The sequence below is a fragment of the Nannospalax galili genome, unplaced genomic scaffold, assembly GCF_000622305.1.
Source record: "Nannospalax galili isolate Female #2095 unplaced genomic scaffold, S.galili_v1.0 scaffold95, whole genome shotgun sequence".
NCBI lineage: Eukaryota > Metazoa > Chordata > Mammalia > Rodentia > Spalacidae > Nannospalax > Nannospalax galili.
This window is the reverse complement of record NW_008342393.1, coordinates 1911265-1932995: the sequence shown is the minus strand read 5'-3', so window position 1 is coordinate 1932995 and position 21731 is coordinate 1911265. Positions and strand designations below refer to the sequence as shown.

At 46.0% G+C, this 21731-nt stretch overlaps 1 protein-coding gene across 1 annotated transcript in view; it reads left to right on the top strand.

Annotated features, from left to right (window-relative positions):
• The first annotated feature begins 552 nt into the window (after positions 1–552).
• The window catches only part of Map3k14 (mitogen-activated protein kinase kinase kinase 14), a 49553-nt gene continuing 28374 nt past the window's right edge, over positions 553–21731 (top strand). The window contains exon 1 of the mRNA XM_008838245.2: positions 553–655. The gene's annotated coding sequence lies outside the window, so the exon portion shown is untranslated. The remainder of the gene's footprint in view (positions 656–21731) is intronic.

The following is a 21731-nucleotide window of genomic DNA, read 5'->3' as shown; positions in this document are numbered from 1 at the left end:
GTACTCTACAGCACCAAGCAAATACTCCATAAATGTTTCCAATCCTATCACTCTCGCCTAGCCCGAAGCAGCCTCGCCCTCGAGCAGAAAGGAAGTGTAACACCAGACTCTGAAAGCAGAGCGCCTCGCCGTTTCCAAGGTAACCGAAGTCGGGGCTGGGAATGCCCACGCATGCGCACCGTCGCAATTCCTTCCCGTAACCTCAAAAAGAATGTAACCCGTAAAAAAGAGTGCCAGAAAGCAAACGCGCATGTGTGGTCCGGCCGCCTCCGCCTTCTGCCCGCCGGTCCACCCAGCAGTCTCTGCTATAAATCTTGGCCGGAAACAGTACCCATTTCTGGAAAGACCTTCGCTAGCCAATCGCTGCTCGGAAGCGGGACGACGAGCAGGCCGGAACGAGACGTCTCATTGGTTAATTTGGAGGAATGGGCGGGATCAAGGGTCGCTGGGCGACCAAAGAAAGGAGGCGGGAAACTGGGCAAAGTCGCAGCCACGGGGGGAGGCGTGGCTTCAGGAGGCGTGGCCTGGGGACCTAGAGGCGGGGGCAGGGCGGGGCGACCAGGGGCCCGAGCGCAGCGGTTGGCGGCGGACGGCGGGAGATCGCTGGCCAGCGCGGCGCCACACTCGCTAGGTGGAGGAGATCGGCGCTCCGCCGGTAGGTGACTGGGCTGGACCGCGAGACCGCACGCCAGGCTCTGAGGGAGCGGCGGGATGGGTCGTCTCTCAAACCCGGGCCTGGCCGCGGCGGCATGGTTGGGTTCGGCGTCCGGGCGGCCGCGGTCTGCTCGGCTCGCACCCTCGCACGCGCCGCCAGCGCCACGCTCGCGACGCCGTGCTCTTCTCGAGCCTCCAGGCCGCGCACCCACGGGTCACACGCTCGCCAGGAACGCGCGCGGGGCCGTCTTGCTTCCCCAGCACCAGTGCCCTCAGCCGTCCCAGCGCCAAGCCCGGGGTCCGGGTGCCCCCCTCACTGCCACCTGCCCCGGCTGTGAAATGCCGCGGCTCTCCCTGTGGAGTGCTGGGCGTCACTGGTGATGGGAGAAGGAGCTGAGACTGTTCTGGGCACCCAGCGGGGCAGTAGTTAGTGTCCTCCCTCCTCGCCGGCACTGACCTGCCCTGTAATGCTGTGCTGTGCTCGGGACTTTTAACTGTTTAATTAGTCTCGTCTTGCAAACTCATCGTGGCTCTGGCAACTTGCAGCCACCGAGCACAGGCACCCAGTAGAAAGAAACCACTTGTCCCAGGCAAAGATTGCCACCTGTCTAGGAGCCTCATTGTTGCTCATTAATTTAAGAAAAAGTCTTTCCGAGTTTTGGTTAAAAACGTTGCTCTCGGCACTAAAGGATGGATGGGGTGTGTGGAAAGAGAAGTGGAGAAAAGATCAGGGTGTTAATGACAAAGTTGTTTTTGTTAAGTGGAGACAGTGAACACGAATGATTGTTTAAGAGCTCTAATTAAAATGATGAGCGGGCACCCAGATCACTCTCTAAAGTTTATTCAGTTGAATTGTTGAAAACCCTGTGACTGGAAGCCTGGTCTTTCTGACAGATTGGAGGATAGTGTCTTAACATTGGTGATGAGGTTTTTGCTTTGTTTCTGCTTGTCTGTAACGTTTTCCCTTTATCCCTCCGTGTAGTAAATGGCATAGTATTGTCCAGTTGATAGGTAACCTGAACCAGGTGTGGGGGATAGTGACCCATCTCTTTTGTCTGAGGCCTCACTGCTAGGACTGAGGATGGGTTTCCCAGATCCCTAAACCAGGAGACCACATAAGAGAACTCCAACCAGGAGGGGAAAGGGCTTGGCATGATATTTGTGCTCTTAGTGTAAGAGGATTTTTTAAAGGTGCTGGTCTACTTAAGATGTGTTTGAATTTTCTCTTGTTTTAAAAGTAATGTCTCAAAGTCAGTTCCTTTGGATCAATGTCTGAGTTTTTCAAATACCTTTAAGACAATCTGAGGCAGAAGGATTGCTGTGAGTTTGAGGCCAGCCAGCAAGACCCTGTCTCAGAAAACATACACACACACACACATCCTGATTTATTTGGAAGGGTGTGATAAAGTTCTCAGAAGCTCTCAAAGTAAAAGTGTCTGACGTTAATTTTAGAAGTACCCAGGTATACATACCCAGAAATATGTACCAGCAGTTTGTGAAATCAGACAGCAGTAAGCTGCCAGGGTTTAGGTCATCTTCTGATTGTTTCTGAGTATGAGAAGCAGTTCTGAAGGGGGGGGGTTGCCTCTGGTATCCGTTAGAGTTTGTGGGAGTGGCACGAGACAGAGACCCTGTCAAATGAACCTTCATGTATTAAACAAAAATGTCTGGTTGTGCTGTTTGCCTCAGCAGATAGAGGTTTGGTTCCTCATTTTGGTTCTCCAGATGAACACTGACTCCTTTGTGATCTGCTTGGAGTGTTTAGATATCATTCACTGCTAAGCATTCAGTGCTGAGGACAGGGCTCACCCTGATTGGTTGTCCAGCCCTAGGCATTGCTGTGAGTTTTTTGGGGAGTGGTAAGGGTTCATCCCTGGCTAGGGGCTAGGGGAGATCTGTAGGGGCATAAAGGAGATAAAAGCTGAATCCAGAGTTGTTTGTTTCGGCTTTTTGGCCCGCTCTTTAAAAATGTGTTATCACTTTGGCCTGTGAAATCACTTTGAGTTTCCTATTTTTTTCCTGTCTCTGGATAGCACGTGGAGTTTCCCAACTGGCCCTCCTACCCTGGGAAGAGCTGACTGGCTCATCCTGGTTGGTTTGACAGATGTTCTTTCTGGAGAGAAAGTAGAAAACTAAAAACCAAATTCAGTCTAAATAAAAAGCCAGCTTTGAACACATGAAAACAGCATATATTTCCACTGATGGCTTCCATCATCTCAAGGCTCTTTTTCTGGCAAAAGGTTAAAATGCAACTAAAATTCTGCTTTTGTGATTAATAAGTCACTACCGCAGTTGTGTCTGATGCTTCCTGTTTGCCCCATTTTAGTATTTCAGTTAAACTGGAGGCATCGAAGCACTCTGGGCACTTTTGATGGTACCAGTGTAAAGTGGGTGGGGAGAGGGACAGTTTGGAGAGTGGATTTAGGGAGCTCTGAGGCTAAGTCAGCCTTCTGTACTCCAGGATCCCGAATAAGGGAAAGGAATGGGTTGGGTGTCTTCACGGGTTAGGCTGAGCATTTGAAGTGTGAGCAAGGCCCACAGCTGTAGAGCAGAAAGGGAAGGCCAGATGGAGGGAGGTAGCACTGGAGAGTTTTTCCTCCGCTCCCAGCAGGATGCTGAGGTGCGGTCCTTCTGGACTCCTCTGATTGCCTGATGACAATACAAAGCCAGTTTTCCTCACAGCCCTGTGTATTCTTTTATTCTTGTTTAAATCAAAGCCCTCTTCCATTCTGCTGTTTGAGATCCTTTAATCTTTAGCTCCCTGATAGAAATCCTTTGGAATTATGTGCATAAGGAATCATTTTATAGCCAGTGTTTATATTTTCTTAGAGTACTTACATCAAGAAAGATGGGTAAAAATCTTAAAAATTAAGCCTAAATAAAATAACATTAGGAAACTGGCACCAGGGCCAGACTCTAAGCCCATTTTACTTAACATCTACTTCACTGATCCGTAATACCAAGTTGCTCAAGAAAGAGTAAGAATGTATCCCTCCCTCCAAAAGAGTCCATTTTGAACCTAATTAAACTACATAGGTAAACCAGTAGATAACTTTACCCATCTATTTATAGCAGTTATTAATTGATCTAAGTAATTGATAAGTAATTGATTGATATTAATAAAAGCCTATTGTCTGAACAAGTCTGCTTATGCTCATTTTCCAGATGTAGAAACTAAGGTGGAGAGTTGGGGGGTTGTCAAGTGATCTGTCCAGCCCAATAGAGCTGGTGCATGATGCCTCCACCTCCAGTGCAGTAGTGTATGTTGTCAGAGCCTGGTCTGCAGCTGTCTGCCTGTGTGCCCTCAAGCAGATCACTTTACTTCTGTCAGCATGGACTACCTCATCTGTAAATGGGATCTGAAATGTTTCAAGTAGAAGACATGAGAGGATTTGTGTGAGGGCTGAGCAAAGTGACCGCTATTGTTGGTGGTGGTCGCTGTCATAGTAGTGATAGCAGTAGCCATAGCTGCCAATTCCTACCTTGTGACCAGCCCTGTCCTATACAAGGTGATATCAAGCACAGTCAGATTGCCCGACAGGTCAGTCATTTTCTCAGTAGGACCTCTAAGAACTGTTTCTCTAGCCTAGTGGTATTAACTATCATATTCTCCTAGTCTTTAAAAAACTTTTTTTACATTTATTCATTGTGTATATGTGCATGTATGTATGCACACCACAGTACACATGTGGAGGTCAGAGGACAGTTTGTGGCAAGTAGTTCTCTCCTTCCACCCTGTGGGTTCCAGGGATTAAACTTAGATTATCAGGCTTGACTCTAAGCACCTTTACCTGTTGAGCCATCTTGCTAGCCCCAAATTCTCCCAGGCTTACTTTATATTCTGCCCCCACTACACTCCAGATAACCCTAAAAAGGCCCAGGCTCTGCCTAGTCAGAGTACACAGTCCTAAATAAGGGGTCTCTGCAAGGCTCCCAGGACTCTGCTCCAAACAGTAGGCTCCTCAGTATTAAGTGGGTCCCGGCATTAACTTGGGGTGTGAAAGAGAGTACTGTGTGGAAAATAAGCCAGTAAGGACTTGTTCTTTGTTTGAGGGGACTAGGAGGCAATGGGTGGTTCTTTGGAAGTATGGTTTCCATCAATACAAAGCATCCCACATTGTTTCCCTTTCTCCCTTAAAAGTCTGTCTTGTTGGCGGGGCATGGTAGTGCACGCCTTTAGCTGGGAGGCAGAAGCAGGTGGATCTCTATGAGTTCAAGGCTAGCCTGGTCTACATAGTGACTTCCAGGGCAACCCAGGCTACAGGGAGACCCTGTCTCAAAAAGACCAAAAAAAAAAAAAAAAAAAAAAATTCTGCCTTTTCAGGTTATCTCCATGACCAGATCTGGGAGCCTAGATCTATAGTCAAGGTCTTACAAATTGTGCTTCAAATTTCACAATGAGAAAAACAAAACAAACAAAAAAACCCAAGATTTTAAATTCCTCCCCCCTTTAATACAAAACAAAAATACTGGCTCCCACCATGCTGACATTCCTTTTAAATAACATTTTGTTTTCTCATGGGGAAGCTGTCCTGATAGCTGAACAGTCATTTCTAAAGCGAACCTAGTTTTCAGAAAAAATAAATCACCGGATGTCAAGCCTCGTGGGGAGCTCACTCAGATGAAAATGAAGGCGGCAGGTCTGGAGTGGTACTTGCCTTCAAGGCCAGAGGTGAGGGCAGAAGGACTGGCCCTCGCTCTGTCACTGGTTGGCCCCAAAGCCTGCATTTGATAGGTGCCTTAGTCATTTTCCAAGCAGCTTTGTTTAGGTGAGGGGAGCACTTTCTCTGGAAGGTGAGTCACTCATGCAGGGGTGTAGGTGACAGGCCATTTGTTCCCCAGCCCAGTTGTAGAGGAAGTCCTGAGCAGACCTTGTTGAGAAGATCACACTCATTCCAGCCCAAGGGCTACTAGAATTAGGGAGCAGGAAGCCAATGGGAGGCTCCTGAGGCTTGCTGACTGACAGACTACGCACTGGCCAGTCATATGGACAGGGTACAGAGCCCAGGTCAGCAGTGTCACTGCACTCCTGAGTCCAGCCACCTGGAAAATGGCTCACTTCCAGTAGCAATCAGCACTGCAGCGGGAGGGGCGCTTTGGCCCTGGGGAGCTGGGAAAACCCTTGGCGGAGAGCTGGAGAGACACAAACTGTACTTTGGTTTGAGAGACCTTTGAGGGACGCCTTTGCACCCCTGCCTTCCTTCTAGCCATCTGAGTTGTGGCTCACAAGAGCTCTAGGGACTAGAAAGCCTGAATGCTCACAGGGCTTCAGGAAGCTTTGACTGCAAGCTCCTCACTTACAGTCTGAGCCATCCTCCCCTCCTGGTTTCTGGTGGCTACAGCTTCTCATCCCACAAAGGCCAGAGGTGAGGGCAGAGCAACTGGCATGATTGGTGTCCACAAGGCAGAGGATCTTTCACACTGTGTCCTTGACTAGTGCAGCTGGTGTCAGGGTGTCTGGGATCATCCACAAAATGGGATGTTGACTATTTGGGGCTGTGCCAGAGGAACTGTTATTCCCTTGCAACTATTCTGGTTTCCTGTCAATGATGTCCTCTCCAGCCCCAGTACCACATCCTAGCAATCTGAGTTAACTAGCAATCTCCTTCAACGTGCTTTGGATAAACATGGCTACAAAATCTTAGAACTTAATCACTCTGCCAAGAAAACAAATATTAGAAATACAAAATGGCAGCCATGTATGGTGGCACACGTCTTTAATCCCAGTACTCGGGAGGCAGAGGCAGGTGGATCTCTGTGACTTCTGGTCTACATAGTAAGTTCCAGGCCAGCTGGGGCTACAGGGAGACTCTGTCTTTAAAAGACGAAAAAAAAAAAAAAAAAAAAAAGGAGGACTGGGGAGATGGCCCAATGGGTAAAGTACCTGCTGTTAGGACCTGAGTTCATAACTCATCACCCACATAAAAAGCCACATGCATTGTGTGCCTGTGATCCCAGTGCTTTGAAGGGGGAGGGGGCAGAGATAATAGGAGGACCCTGGGGCCTTGCTGGCCAGCCAGTCCAGCCAATCAGTAAGCTCTAGTTTTAGTGAGAGTGTCAGTCTTAATGAAATAAGGTAGAAGTACTGGAGAGCTTTCTCAGTGGTTAAGAGTACTGGCTGTTCTTGCAAAGGACCTGGGTTCTATTCCTAGCACCTACATGGTGGCTAGCAGCTATCACTAACTCCAGTTCCAGGAGATCTGACACCCTCTTCTGGCCTCTGTGGACACTGCACACATGTGGTACACTTATATACATTCAGGCAAAACACTCATACACATTAAATTAAAATAAAACAGCTACATAGCGAGTTCCAGGCCATCTGGGGCTACAGGGAAACCCTGTCTCAAAAAGACTAAATAAATAAATAAATAAATAAATAAATAAATAAGGTGAGGTGTGATCCAGGAAGACACCTGACATCAACCTCTGGCCTCCATGTGCATGTGCATGCACTTCCACACTCACATGTGCACACACCCCCATACATGCATACTGAGAGAGGCAGAATGGAAATATTCATTAGTATTTATGCCCTCTGTTTTGCAAAAGATGGGCTAAAGTTACGAGAAGCCATCCAGCTTGTATGGCAGAGCTTGAGCTAAAACCCAAGCCCTTTGCACTGTGTTCTGCAGCTGCTAGGCTGAGTAGCTTCTCCCAGAACAGGAATTTTGTTTTGTTAACCAGCTCCTCTTTGTTCCCTCACATAGGCCCATCACACAGAACCTTCCTGCAAGGTCTGCTAGGCTTGGGAAGAGTGGATCCCCTGTGGCTGCTGCCCTGCATCTATGAAAAAGTAAACAGAAAGCTGTTTATTTGATGCCGTCTTATACCATAAGGTTGATGTGATCAAAGGAGGCCAAGGTTAATAAGAAAATACAATTCTAGGCTGGGTTACCCGGAAGTCTCAAAGGTTGTCTCCACCTTTAGGGCCCTTTCCTATGTCCCCAAGCAGTGTCGTACCCAAAGTGGGCACTGGGTGATTACTGGGGATTCATTATGCGGTTCCAAACCCAATGCACATGAAGAAGCTCTTGATCTTTCATCTCTGAAGAAGTGGCATGTTGCCCCTGGCTTGCAGGTGGCAAGAAAAGCCCAAATAGCTGGCGTCATCCAGCTGGCTCTATTTGGCTCCTGTCTGCGAGAGGCCTTTGAGGGCAAAGCATAATGTCATATCTGAATGGTGGCCCCCTGGTGATACTGGCTTTTCCCCTTACTGGCCAGAATTACTCTTCTAATTGATAGTAGGGATATCTGGGAAGCTTAGGGGCAAAGAGGGGCTTAGTGAGCCCCAAATGAGGGTGTGATTGCCAATTAAGGTAATGCCTAGAGTGCTTTGCCTGGGAGAGTTAGTTGGGTAAAGGACTCCCCGAGTCTGCCTGGTGGTCTCACCTGGCAGGTGCTGCACTTGGAGAGACAGGAATAGCTTTATAGAGAGAAGTGTAAAAGGCATGGGAGGGGGTCTTTGTATTCCCCTCCATGTAGCGTGCATGTGCAGATCAGTCCAGGTGGGTATTGTGCGGGTCAGAGGTTCATCTTTTATGTGATGGATGTGCCATAGTGCACATTTGGAAGTCAGAGGACAACTTTGTTGTTTGTTTTGGGAGTTTTTGTTGTTGTTTGACTTCTCTCTTTTGCTTTCTTTCTTCCTTCCCTTCTTCCTTCCTTCCCTCCTTCCCTCCTTTCTTTCTTTCTTTCTTTCTTTCTTTCTTTCTTTCTCCTTTTGTAGAAATGTGCATTTCTACTTTACAGTGTTTTCAGCTTACGTGGCTTTATTAGAACATACACATTGAGCATCTGTAAAAACAAGTAGAACCAAGGCATTTTCTCAAGGACATCACCATAGAGGGGAAGTGGACATGGAAGGAGATGTGATACAGCTTGAACCAACTGACTATTACTCTCAGAGCTCCTGACAGGAGGAGCCCCTCTCAGCCTTCAGGCGTCTGGGCAGGAACACCTTAGCATTTCTCTCCTCCTGGGACCTTGTTCTGCTTGTCAGCTCGGAAAAGAAGTTTGGTAACAATCTGGAAACTTAAGCATGCATGTTCAAAAGTAAAGGCACTGTCAGTACAAACGTGTTCTAACATAGCTCAAGACAGAAGCATACAGTCCTTGGTGCATTGAATCATAGGCAAATGGTCCAAGCCTGACCCATGACAGGTCTTTTGACAACTAGGGTCAGCATTCTAAGGTGGCCTTTCAGGGTCATCTGAACAAGGAAAGCTCTTATCTGACTTGATCATAGTCATAAGCCCCCTGGCTCATCCAGCACCTAGAACATGCTGTCTACTGGGTAGGGTAGCTATTTGTTGTTGAATGAAAGTACAACATACAAATCTAGACTCCTCCTGTTAGGCCTAGATGGGCTGAGTAAAATCATGAGCGAGCCCTAGGCTGTTTCCCAATTTTCCCCCTTTCAGCAAGGAATCAGTATGAGATTCTTTTGAGGACATAGTCTGTCATATCCAGAATCCCAAGTTCTTTCCTCCCCTCCCTGGAGAGAGCAGAGGTATGATCTCTTAATATAAGTGGACATGTCAGATGCACCCCTGGCACTCAGGTCTTTACCCGGTCACTTGGGCCAGTTTGAAAGAAAGCATGTCGGGCAGCATCTAAAACCAGGTCATGATTGGGTTCCACAGAATGGACCTTGTACCTCCTTCTGTTCCCTCATGTGTTAGAAGTCTTCTGTGGAAAGCCAAGTTGCTTGGGTTTCTTGTTTATTCTGAAGTTCCTCAAATTAGTTCCTCAATTTCTGAACCAGTCACCAGTGACTACAGTGAACTTGTAAACCTCCTCCCTTACAGGGAGACTGAACCCGTCTTTTCCTCATCTCTTAAGACCTGATGCCAGTCACACCTATGATAGCCAGGCACAAAAGCCCAGAAAGGAGGGCGTTGGGTATGTTTCAGCCGCATTGGTCATGTCTAGGAAACAGCTCCTTGTCATGAAGCAGTCCAAAATGTAAAAAAGCCGTTTTTTTTTTTTTTTTTACAACCAAAATACTATTTATAACAGTGATCTCAAATCTTGATCCTGAAGTACATTTTGATTTATCAAAGAAACTTGTTTGAGATGAGTGTGATGGCTCACGCTTGTAATCTTGGAACCCAGGAGGCTGAGACAAGACCATTGTGAATTCAAGACCAGCCTGGGCTCCATAGCAAGACCTTGTCTCAAGCAAAGCAAAGCAAAACAGAAACAGGAAGGGAGGCAGGGGCTGTGTGTGATTTAGCGTGGAGCAGTGGGGAACACTGTAATCTTCAGAAATTGTTGAATGGTATATGTTGCAACTCCCAGAATGTCTGGTAATAGGAAATGTCCTAATTTGAATATGTAAATGACACTTGAACTATTTTTGCATAATATACATGAAATATTCTTGCTGCTTATTGTGTAGAATGAAGCACCCACGCGGTTGTCCTCGTGCTACTATTCCCTCCATGTTTCCCTGCATTCCATTTCTATCATGGCCTCTAGATCAGAGTTGCTCAGTCTGTGGCATCCTTTCTACTCGGTGCCTGCGTTCCTATTGCAGAGTTTTTGAAAGTTGAATTTAAAATGCCATTGTAACACTTTTGTTTAAGTTATCAAATGTCTTGTGTAGAGGGTCTGGAGAGAAAGTTCTGATCGTGTGTGTGACAGTTGGTGCTCAAGGTGTTGTTACAAAAAAAACAAAACAGTAATTTAGACTCAAGAAGCCCAGATCCTGACTTTAAAAAAGAAATGGCAGGGCTGGAGAGATGACTCAGCACTTAAGAACACTGGTTGTTCTTGCAGAAGACCCAGGTTTGAATCCCAGCAACCACATGGCAGCTAACAACTGTCCATAAATCCAGTCCCAGGGGATCTACCGGACTCTTCTGACCTCCGCGGGCATTGTACAACACAGGTTCACTTAACGTACATGCAGGCAATACACACATACACATAAAATAAAAAAAATTTTTTTTTACATGGCAGATTTGAACTTTGTTATAGGCCTGGTCCTCATGGCCGGGTCAAGGAACACAGGCCTGCCACAAGCCCAGCTTGGAGTCTGCTCTCTACTTGTCTTTCTAGAACATGGGCTGTCTGTGTGCACTTGTTCAGTAGGATGCTTCCTCCTGGATCAGTCCCTGGGTTCTCACTAACAGATCTTTAGTTTGTAACAGCTTCTGTATTTGGGTCCCAATTTTTAAAGCTTGGATCATTGGAAAGGGGACCAGTCTCATAACTAAGACATAACTAAGAGTGTGGACTTCAACCTAAAAGTCCTTTGTGTATATCCTGCTCCCACCATTTCCTATAGTGTGATGTTAGGCAGATTACTTCACCTACAGAGCCTCAGTTTCTTCCTCTGTATGCATGGTGACGCATACCTGTCATTCTAGTCTCAGGAGGCAGAGGCAGGATTGTGAGTTCCAGGCCAACTGGAATACATAGCCAGACCGTGTCTCAAATAAATACATGAATAAATAAATAAAAACAAATGGCATAATATTAGTGCCTTACTCAGAGTTGTGAGGATTTAAGAAATAATGCATACATTGTACAATACTTAGCAAGCTCTAATAACTGCCATTGTGAATTTCTGTTAGCATGGTCCAGCATGGAATTATATGCATGTAATGGCAGCAAATGCTGAAGACACTCTAAGATATGACAGGACAACTAATTTCAGCTCTCCTGCCAAGGTCCCAACTCATTGTGCACCCCAGGTCATCCCTCAGTCCATTCCTTGCTGAGACAGAGGCCAGAGGGGTTTGCAGAGGGCTCTTCAGAGCCATCCTCAGAGGTGGTGCTGACTACTCTGCCCTCCGCTATCAGGGTTCTCTTTCCCCTCCTCTTTTGAGAGTGTCTGTTCCTGACTTTCTGATATTAGCATTGCTGACTAGAAACTAAGGGGTGGCTATCAGCACTGCACAGCAAGGACTTCCAAACAGCTTGCATTTCTAGTCAGGGAAAAGGACAGTTAGACAATATTGAGCTCAGTATAAACCCTGTAAGACATAAAACGGAATGAGTTTTTAACCTTTAAAAAAGATCTCCATTTTGACTAGTAATAATCAGATACATACAGATTAGAGATGCATGCGCCAACATCTAAGTGTTATTAGCAAAAACAATGAGTCTTTCTGTAAGAAACGGTATATTTTAAAATAACATTTTTAAATGTTTTATTTATTATTTTTATTTTATGTGTATGAGTATATTGCCTGCATGTATGTGAGTGCACCTGTGCCATGCAGTGCTCAGAAAGGTCAGAAGAGGGCCGCGGAGGTCAGAAGAGAGCTTTGGATTCCCCTGGAACTGGAGTTAAGGATGGTTCATAGCCACCATGTGGGTGCTGGGAATCAAACCCAGGTCCTCTGGAAGAGCAGTCAGTGCTCTTAACCATCTCTCCAGCCCCTAAAATAAATATTTTAAAAGAATAAATTAGATCCCATATGCTGAAATGAAAATATGCATAAGTGAAAGACATAATTTTTGGAGAACTATGTTTGGTTTGTTTGGGGGGGGGCTGGGTTTTTTGGTTGTTGTTTTTTTTTTTTGTCTTTTTGAGACAGGGTCTCCCTGTAGCCCCAGCTTGACCTGAAACTTGCTTTGTAGACCAGGCTGGCCTTGAACTCACAGAGATCCACATGCCTCTGCCTCCCAGTGCTGGGATTAAAGGCATGTGCCACCACACCTGGTTGAGAACTATGTTTTAAAAATATTTTATTATTTTTATTTTGTGTATGAGTGTGTTGCCTGCATGTATGTAAGTGCACTTGTGCCATGCAGTGCTCAGAAAGGTCAGAAAAGGGCATCAGATCCCCTGGAAGTGGAGTTAATGATGGTCATTAGCTGCCATATGGGTGCTGGGAACCAAGCCCAGGTCCTCTGTAAGAACAGCCAGTGCTCTTACAGCTGAGCCATCTCTCCAGCCCTGGAGAACAGTTTATCTAAAATATATTTTTGTATGTTTAATAATGAAACTACAGTCTTTCTTTCTTTCTTTCTCTTTCTTTCCTTCCTTCCTTCCTTGGTGGCCTTAGTCTCACAGAGATCCACCTACCTCTGCCTCCAGAGTGCGAGGATTATAGGTATGTGCGCCATGTCCAGCACAGTAAGTGTTTCTTATGTGTCAGAAAGGAATGGTATAGGGATTGCTCTAATGATGTAAGTTGTATGTTTGTTTTAGTTTTTGGTTGAGAGGTACAGGGTTGAGATAGGGTCTCAGTATATAGCCCATGCTGGCTTCAGACTCTATTTCAGTGTCCCAAGTACTAAGATAACAAAGTACTGAGATTACAGGTACCACTGTGCCCAGCCACTTATGATTTTTTTTCCGGGAGGGATTGTCTTTTGTAGCCCCAGCTGACCTGGAACTCACTGTGTAGACCAGCCTGGCCTTGAACTCACAGAGATCTGCCTGCCTCTGCCTCCAAGAGTGCTGGGATTAAAGGCATGCACCACCACGCCCAGCCACTGGTTTAATTTTTTTTTTTTTTAAGTAAGTACTTTGTATTTGAAAACACAAATCTTTTTAAGAGTAGAATTAGATTATATATAAGGAAGGTAAGAGGCTACCCAGAAAGACTCGCTACCCCTTTGGGTTTCCTAGACCAGGATCAGCTCTCTGTTCCCACCCTATACATAAGAAGTAGGTGAGGGGCTGGAAGTTTCCTCTCAGGTTCAGTCTAGTTCTGCCATGTTTCCCAGTGATTCTGGGGCCACTCGCTTGGGATGAGTGACATCCAGAAGGAGCTTAGTCTGTAACACTGCACATATTCATCTTGGGGTGGCTGTAGGTGAGAGCAGGGAAGTGATGCCCATCACCTTCTGGCTTCCTCAGTTACAACTGGTGAAACTCATAGTCCCTGGGGAGAACGTGAAAGGGGTGAAACGAAAACCAAAACCAGAAAAGTCAAGCTCTTGCCTCCAGCCTCCTGTTTGTTCTGTTTTCGCAGCCCAGCTGCCTAGGCTTCTAATGAGGTGCTATGTGCTCTCATGGCTGTGTGCTTGGCGTCATCCAACTCACAAACATGACTACATGCTTTCTTGATTCTTGTCCCATACTGTGAGGGACATGGGAGAGCAATGGGTAATGGGCTTCCCTCAGGAGAATGGGGGAAGGAAGGGTAGGAGGAACTTGAGCTTCTTATGGTATATTTCCCCCTCTCTCTTTCTCCCCTACCCCCGTGTTAATCACTTGGAAACCAAGAAGACTAACTCACTGAAAAAATGTGGGAAACTTACAAAAATATAAGAAATACTAGGGCATCCATCCATAAGCCTACCACCAAAAGGAAACCTTTGTTGTGCTTGCTAGGTGTCTGGGTTTTTTTGTTTAAGACAGGGTTTCTATGTCTGTTTTTTTATAAATGTTAATATATGGTAGAGACAGTTACTATTCAGAGTCACAGTTTACATATAATTTTATATCCTTTTTCTTTAAGATTTGATGCCAGGTGGTCCACCAAAGCTCAGTAGCTAGAAGGTTGTAGAGAGATCAGACCAGCCAAGGCCAAGCCCTGTGTTTAGGGAAACAGTGGTCAGATAAATTATAGACCACAGACTTGGGACTGGGCCCATAAGCAGTGCAGAGCCAACAGCTGTCTGAGCCTGAGGTTGTCTAAAGGACATGGTGTTTGAGGATGAGCTCAGCCCATTGTGGATGGGCAGACGTCCGGGAGAGGCTGGAAGTGGGTAAGACTTTTACTAATAGAATAGATCCAGGGTGATTGCCCTTAGCATCCCAAGGGGCCTTCTAGGCAGTGGTGTTTCCTCAGGCCTGGGGCCAGCCAGCATTGCCAGGCGTATGGTAGGGATTGGAAAGCTGTCATAAGTTTTATCCCACAAATTTTCTTTACCCTGTCTGCGAACCTGTGGAATTGGCAGTGAGGCTGAATAGTTGTGGGTATGTCAGGTTTCTTTTATTATGATCGATCTGTAAGATTTTAATGATTAATAAGCCTTCACATTTCATATCCTCCCTAATGGGAAATGCATATGCAGAAATCTCCCTCCAGGGAAGCAGGCTTCAAGCTGGCCAGGGAGGCAATTTCAAGATTCCTGCATCTGAGTTTCACTGAGTGCCCAAGTACAGGTCCCAGGGATGGCCCTTCCCATCTACCCCACATCCCCACCCCATCCCTCTGCCCTAGGGAAAGGAATTCAGCAAGCCTTCTGGAGTCCTATATAGCTTGTACCAGCATTAGGTTTTTCTGAATGATACCCAGCATCCATGGTCTGCCCTTCTCCCACAGGTTCCTCTGTCTGGTCCTCTGTCCCCAAGAATTAGGCCCTGGGGTATATGAAGACTAACGTCATTCTCATGATCTGGTGCCTGAACTTCATGTCCAGTCTCCTCTGCTGCATCAGCATGACTGCAGTTTAACCACCATCTGCTTCAATGTGTTTGTGATGCCTGCAGAGACATACCTCTAGGCTCACCTTGTGTTGTCCTTGACCTGGACTCCCCTTGCCTGTGTGTGTGTGTGTGTGTGTGTGTGTGTGTGTATTTGCAGATGTGTGTACATGTTTGTGTGGAGATCAATCTCAGGATTGTTCCTCAAGAGTCATCCACCTTTACTATTATTACATTTTTTATTATATTTTTAAATTTACTTATTAATTTGGGGGGAATGTGTACAGACCATGGAGTATATGTGGGGATCAGAGGACAACTTGCAACGGTCAGTTCTCACCTTCCACCATATTGGTCCCTAGATCAAACTCAAGTTGTCCAGCTTGGTAGCAAGCACCTTTACCCACTGACCCATCTCACCAGCCCCACCTTATTTTTTGAAACACGGTCTCTCACTGGGACCTCAGGGTTTCCCATGAGGCTAGGCTGGCTAGCTGGGCTCAAACTCCAGACTTGATGCTTGTACAATAAATACTTTATCAGGGGAGCTAGCCCCTCAGCCCCTAACCTCTCTCCCTTGAGCAGTTCTTGTTCGTCCTTGAGATTAATGCAGGCATCACCTTCAGGGAGCTTTTCCTACCTTCCCCAGCCACCCTGGGTATCCTTCTGTGTGTCCCAATTGCATCTGTCCTGTCTGCCCTGCCCCTGTCTTTAGCTAGCTTCTAGCTGCATCTTTTACTGTATTTACTTTACTTTTAGAGAATTTCATACATGTGTACAATAAAATATGATCGTCTTTTAAAATCCCATCTGAAGGGCTGGGGAAGTAGTTCAAGGGTGGTTAAGAGCAATGGCTGCTCTTGCAGAGGACCCAGGTTTGGTTTCCAGCACCCACATGGTGCCTAACAATCATCTGTAACTCTAGTACTGGGGAATCTAATGCCCTCTTCTGTCCTATACAGGCATTGCATGTATATGGTGCACTTACATACATTCAGTATGTATACATTCAGTATACATTCAGTAAAATTCCTATCTAAGCTTTGTGGTCACTCAGCCTATAGTCCCAGTACTAAGGAGGCTGAGGCAGGAGGATCACCACAATTTTGAGATCAGCATGGTCTGCATAGTGAGTTCCATACCAGAACTACATGCTGAGAGCCTGTCTCAAAAAAAATTTTTTTTAATCTATTTGTGTGTATAAAAATTAATGACATAATGTAGGGTGTGGTGGCACACGCCTTTAATCTCAGCACTTGGGAGGCAGAGGCAGGTGGCTCTCTGAGCTTGAGGCCAGCCTGGTCTACATAGAGAGTTACAGGCCAGCTGGGGGTACAGGGAGAACCTATCTCAAAAAACCAAAAAAAATAAAATAAAATTAATGGCATATTAAGTTTATTTTTGCCACGTTAACTTGGGTTTTTACTTTGTAATTTTATTATCCTGTTACCTCTTTTCTTTCCTCCATCCTTTGCTTTCTGTTAGCATGACAGAGTGGCCTACTTTTCCTTCTTTTCTCTTTGAGTTTGGAAGCTGTCATTGTATTTCTATTTACTCTTAAATTTTAGCATACATACTCAACTGCAATTTTTAAATGAAATTTAAATATTTTCATATATAAATTTCCTCCAAAGACAGGATTTTATTATTCTTTGCCCACTAAGCAATCCATTTCACTCTTCTTCCTCATAGATTTTAGTCATTTTAAATGAGTCGAACTAATTTTTTAATTATTTTTATTTTATGCGTATGAGTGTATTGCCTGCATGTATGTAAGTGTACCTGTGTTGTGCAAAGCCCACAGAGGTCAGAAGAGGGTGTCGAATCCTTCGGAACAGGAGTTACAGACCGTTGTTAGCCACCATGTAGGTGCTGGGAATCGATCCCAGGTCCTCTGCAAGAGCAACCAGTACTCTAACCACTGAGCCATTTCTCCAGTCCCATTAAACTAATATTTTACACAGAATTATTAAGTTCACCAACATATTGCATTCCTGTACCTACCAGTGTTTATTACATTCCATGTCTTCTTTCTGGTTTACTTTTCTTCTTTCCAAAGCAAATTCTTCAGTGGTTCTTTCAGTAAAGGTAGTAGCATATTGCCTGGGATTTTTGTTTATGATTGTGTATGTTGTATGTATATTTTTAAATGACCTACTAAAATGAATCAGCTTAAAAATGATACCCCCCACACACACACCCAGAAGCATGTGCTAGTATAACCACTAGAAAGCGGGCATGTTTATTGCTGACTCAGCACTTACTGACAAGGGGACTCCTACCCCTCATTCTTAGTCCTAAGGCCTGAGAAACTACTACCAAATGTAGTCAGGTAGATTCTAGGAACAAAATAGAAGTCTATTTGTCCTGCAGTAGGTATTGCTGTTGTTCCTCCAGTTCCTGGATTCCTCAGTACCTCTATCAGTAAGAGCTGGTGATCCTTGAGTCCCAAGGGAAGGGGACAAGAATAGCTTCATTTGAGTCCTAACCCCATGTCAGGTACTCTAGTTGTGTAAATTGAGCCACATTTATTCTGGCGGTTGACTTAACCTCTCTGAGCCTTAGTTTCTTCATCTGTCAAATGGGAAAAACACCAGCCTTGAAGAGTTGCTGTCAGGTACATCGACAATGCAGATGAAGCACCTGGTATGGTGCCCCTCACATGGGCATTTGTGAGTGGTATCAGCTATTACATCCCCTGATGCTTAGTGAACACTTGCTGAATGCAGCAGGCTACCATAAATGGCTTCCCCTGGGGCCTGAAAGGGTAGGAGAGGTCTGGGTAGACAGTTCTGTAAAGAAAACAAGAAGGCATCTCCATAGAGAGGAGTGGGCAGACAAAGGAGGAGAATCAGAGGCCTGCCTGGGGTACCCAGCCCTGGAGAAAGAAAGGACCAGTTTCTGGCTGGAAGGGCACCAGAGCTGGGGGTTGAGGAAGGCAAGCAGTGCAGGAAGGGGAGCCAGCCTGAACAGGCATGGGGCTAGGGCACATCTGTCCAGAGAGCTGTTTTGCTAGGCCTGTTCCCTCTCTCTGGACTTGCCCATGGTTCTCCTTTCCTGCATAGCCTCTCCTTTTTTGATAGGCTGAAGCTTACCCAGTGTGGCCTGATGGCCAGGCAAGCTAGAGGCTGAAAAGAGGAAGCATCAGGATGACATTGGTTTTCAACCAATATCTTATTAAGGAAGTTGAGCCATCTACTTCTGCTATTTATCCCTCTAGGCATTCAGAGAAGGACAAATTTTTATTTCCAGATGAAATAGTTTGAGAGATTCACTCTGGCCCCTCAGTAGACATTTTTAAGATGGCCTGAAAGACAAATTTTTATTTCCCTTTGGTGGAGGGAAAAGCAAAGTTTGGAGTATGGAATGCCTTATGAAGCTTCAGGCACCTTGTTTACATGATGTGAAGCTCAGAAGTCCCAGTGGCTCTGTGGTCGCCTTTCGCAGCCTGGTAAAGAGTGGGGAGTAGACATTCCTTTGGCATCTTCTACTGGCCAGACCAGCTGGTTGGCAGTTTGTACTCTACCTCCCTCTGTTTTCAGAACATTCCCGAAGAAGCTGAAAGAAGTGTGACATTCTGGTCAAGGTTAACGCACAGGCTCCAGAGGCAGGAGCCAGTTTCAACACACCTCTAGCTGCACAACCTTCTAGGCAGGCCACCAAACTTCTCAAAGCCATATTTTCATAATCAAAAAGGAGAGAAATAATGGTAGGTGCTTAATAAATATTGACCACTATTGTTCAGGATTGGAGTTGTCCGTCCAGCCCTCAAATAATCCTGACTAACCTTGGAAGACTTTCTGGAGCCACTGGTTTCCTACCTGTGTAAGATTCTTAGAGACCTAGGAGTCCACAGGGGTTCTTACTGAGGGGAGACGGCTACATGAGTGGGGCTCCTGCCCACTTCTGTTAGCCAGAGCAGCTGTTTTTGATGAGTTACATGCCAGTTGCATGCTTCTGGCTTTGTATATTAGGGGTTAAAGTATGATTTCATTAGACAAAAATGGCTTTACTGCTTTTTTTTTTTTTCCTGTCAAGGCTAGAACTCTAAGCTTCTGGTTCTCAGCCTGGTATTTTCAGAGTAGTGTGCTTACTAAAAGGGAAGTGAAATGTGATATATTTTAGAAAGGTTATCATCTAGCTCAGCAGATAAGAACACTGGCTGTTGTTGCAGAAGACCCAAGTTTGAATCCCAGCACCCACATAGCAGCTAGCTAACAGCTGTCTGTAACTCCAGTTCCAGGAGATCTTGACAGCCTCTTTCTGTCCCCTGCAGGCATTGCACAGCACAGGTACACTTACCTACATCCAGGCAATGCATGCATACACACATAAAATAAAAATAATACAAATCTTTTTTTAAAAAAAGAAAGGTTGGCTGGGCATGGTGGCGCATGCCTTTAATTCCAGCACCCAGGAGGCAGAGGCAGGCAGATCTCTATGAGTTCAAGTTGTGGGGCTAGAGAGGTGGCTCAGCAGTTAAGAGCACTGACTGCCTTTGCAGAGGACTCAGTTTCAATTCCCAGCACCTACATGGTGGCTAACAGCTGTCCGTGACTCTGACGCCCTCTTCTGACCTCTACGGGCATTGCATGACATGGGTGCACTTACACACATTCAGGCAATACATCCACACACATAAAATAATTAAAAAATAATAATAAATAAATTTTTGAGAAAAGTAATTAAGCTATTAGAAAAAACACTCTGCCATAGCCTTAGGCCAGCACTGTGCAGCAGAACTTCCTGCCACCGTGGAAATGTTTTCTTTCTGTGCTGTCTAGTACGGTAGTTAGGATAATAGAGGAACTCGTTTTTAAATTTTATTTTAGTTGTTATTGGCCACATGTCGCTTGTGGCTACCATTTGGAGAGTGCCTTAGAATATAAAGAGGTGTCAGATGGCCCTTGGCATCAGAATCCATGCCAAAAGTTTGTCAAAAGTACAGATTCTGGCAGGACATGGTAGTACCTGGTTACTACTCAGGAGGCCAGCCTTGACCCTACCTTGAAAAAAAATAGGGTTTTTTTATTTGGGAGTTTTTATATTTATTTACTTTATTTTCATGGGGAAGGGAGCATGTCACCATGTATGGAGGTCAGAGGTCAAAGTTGGCTCTCTCTTTCCACCAGGTGAATTCCAGAGACTGAACATAGGTTGTCAGACTTGGCAGCAACTGCCTTATTCATTGAGCTGCCTCGCTGACCTCTAGCTGTTTTTAAAAAGGTCTGGGAGTGTAATGTATCTCAGTGATAGAGCACTGAGCACACATAAGGCAATGGGTTCAGTCACCAACATCACTAAAGACAAAAAAGCCAAAAGAAAATCATATTCTGGGCCCAGTGCCCAGCCACTGATTCAGTACATCTTGGGTGAGTGCATTTTAAGAACTTATCTGGTGTCTGTAACTTGTAATAGAAAGCTTTTCTTGGGGGCAGGTGGGGGGAGCAGAGGCAGAATTAGTCATGGAGCCCTAGCCCTGTCCTTCTAGGGAGGCTGGAGCAACATCCGAGAGCATAGTATACCCTTTGAGAATGCAGCAAATGCTGTGGACCCATTCCCTGGAAAAATACAAATAGCATATCTCTCCCAGGGCTCACAGAACTCTTGGAACCCAAACTAAGAACTGCTCTTACGGTCTGGGGTTGATTTGGTAGCACCCCAGTCACTTCTGCCCCTAGACTCCTTCAGGGTCATCAAGGCACGGCAAGAGGAGATCAGGCAATGTTTATGCATCGGGTCTGAAAGAATGCTGAGTGAACCTGCCTTTTCTCTGTTTGTGGAGACTCTGGGTATGGATCTTGCCTTGGCTCTCATCCCTGGCTTCAGTACAATGCAGATAGCAGGAGGCTGTGGTGGAGCTGGGGACAGGGTCGGGATTGAGCAGTGAAGTAGGGTCGCCACCACCCTTCAAAGGCAGCGACATAACTGGCTCCTAAGTCAGTCCCCATTCTCCACAAACTGCAGGAGAGAGAGAAGACAAAACTTCAGGCCTTGGGGTGGGGGTGGGTGTGCAACCTGGGAAGACCACCTGTGTAGGGGTCCTTGGATTGATTCTGAACCCTGAGCTTTGTGGACCAGACACATGTAGAAGTGAGGACGGAGGGAGGAAGCAAGCCTGTACCTGTATGCGGGAGAGCCATCAGGCCGAAGTGTCCTGAGATCAGCCTTTTGAACTTGGAGGCTACTGGTAAGGGTCAGAGTCATGGTCATGTGGCACAGGAAAGCCAACTACAGGAGAGGCTTTGCACTGCCAGCCGTGACTGCATCTGGGAGGGTGGGGGTCAGCCTGTTTTTCCTCTGCCCTTCTCGGTTCCAGCCACCATCTGCTGGGTCAGCTTCTCAGTAGCCTCCTTGTCATTCTGCCAAACTGAGGATGAGTCACTGGGGAGTATATAGGAGGCCTCGACCTCATCTTCTTCCCAGGGGAAAGATTGGTATGTGTATCTCTGAAGATCAAGGCTCCTGGGCTGGGGGAGTGCCCTGTAGCCTCAAAAGAAGTTCTAGCTCAGGGTAAACTTTCTACAACACTTAATTGGCTCACACAAGGCAAAGGCAGGCTATCTAAGCAGTGCAACTCGGCACCACACTCCTCGTCTTCCTCATTCTTCAGCTGGGCTTCTCATCCTTGGCGCTCAGGATCATGTTGTCTCTGAAGGTCTGGGAAAGCTCTTTTGGTCCTTTGATCCCCTCGTTAAGCCAAAATTAATCAGCTTGGCTTTTTTCTTGCTGTCCTGTA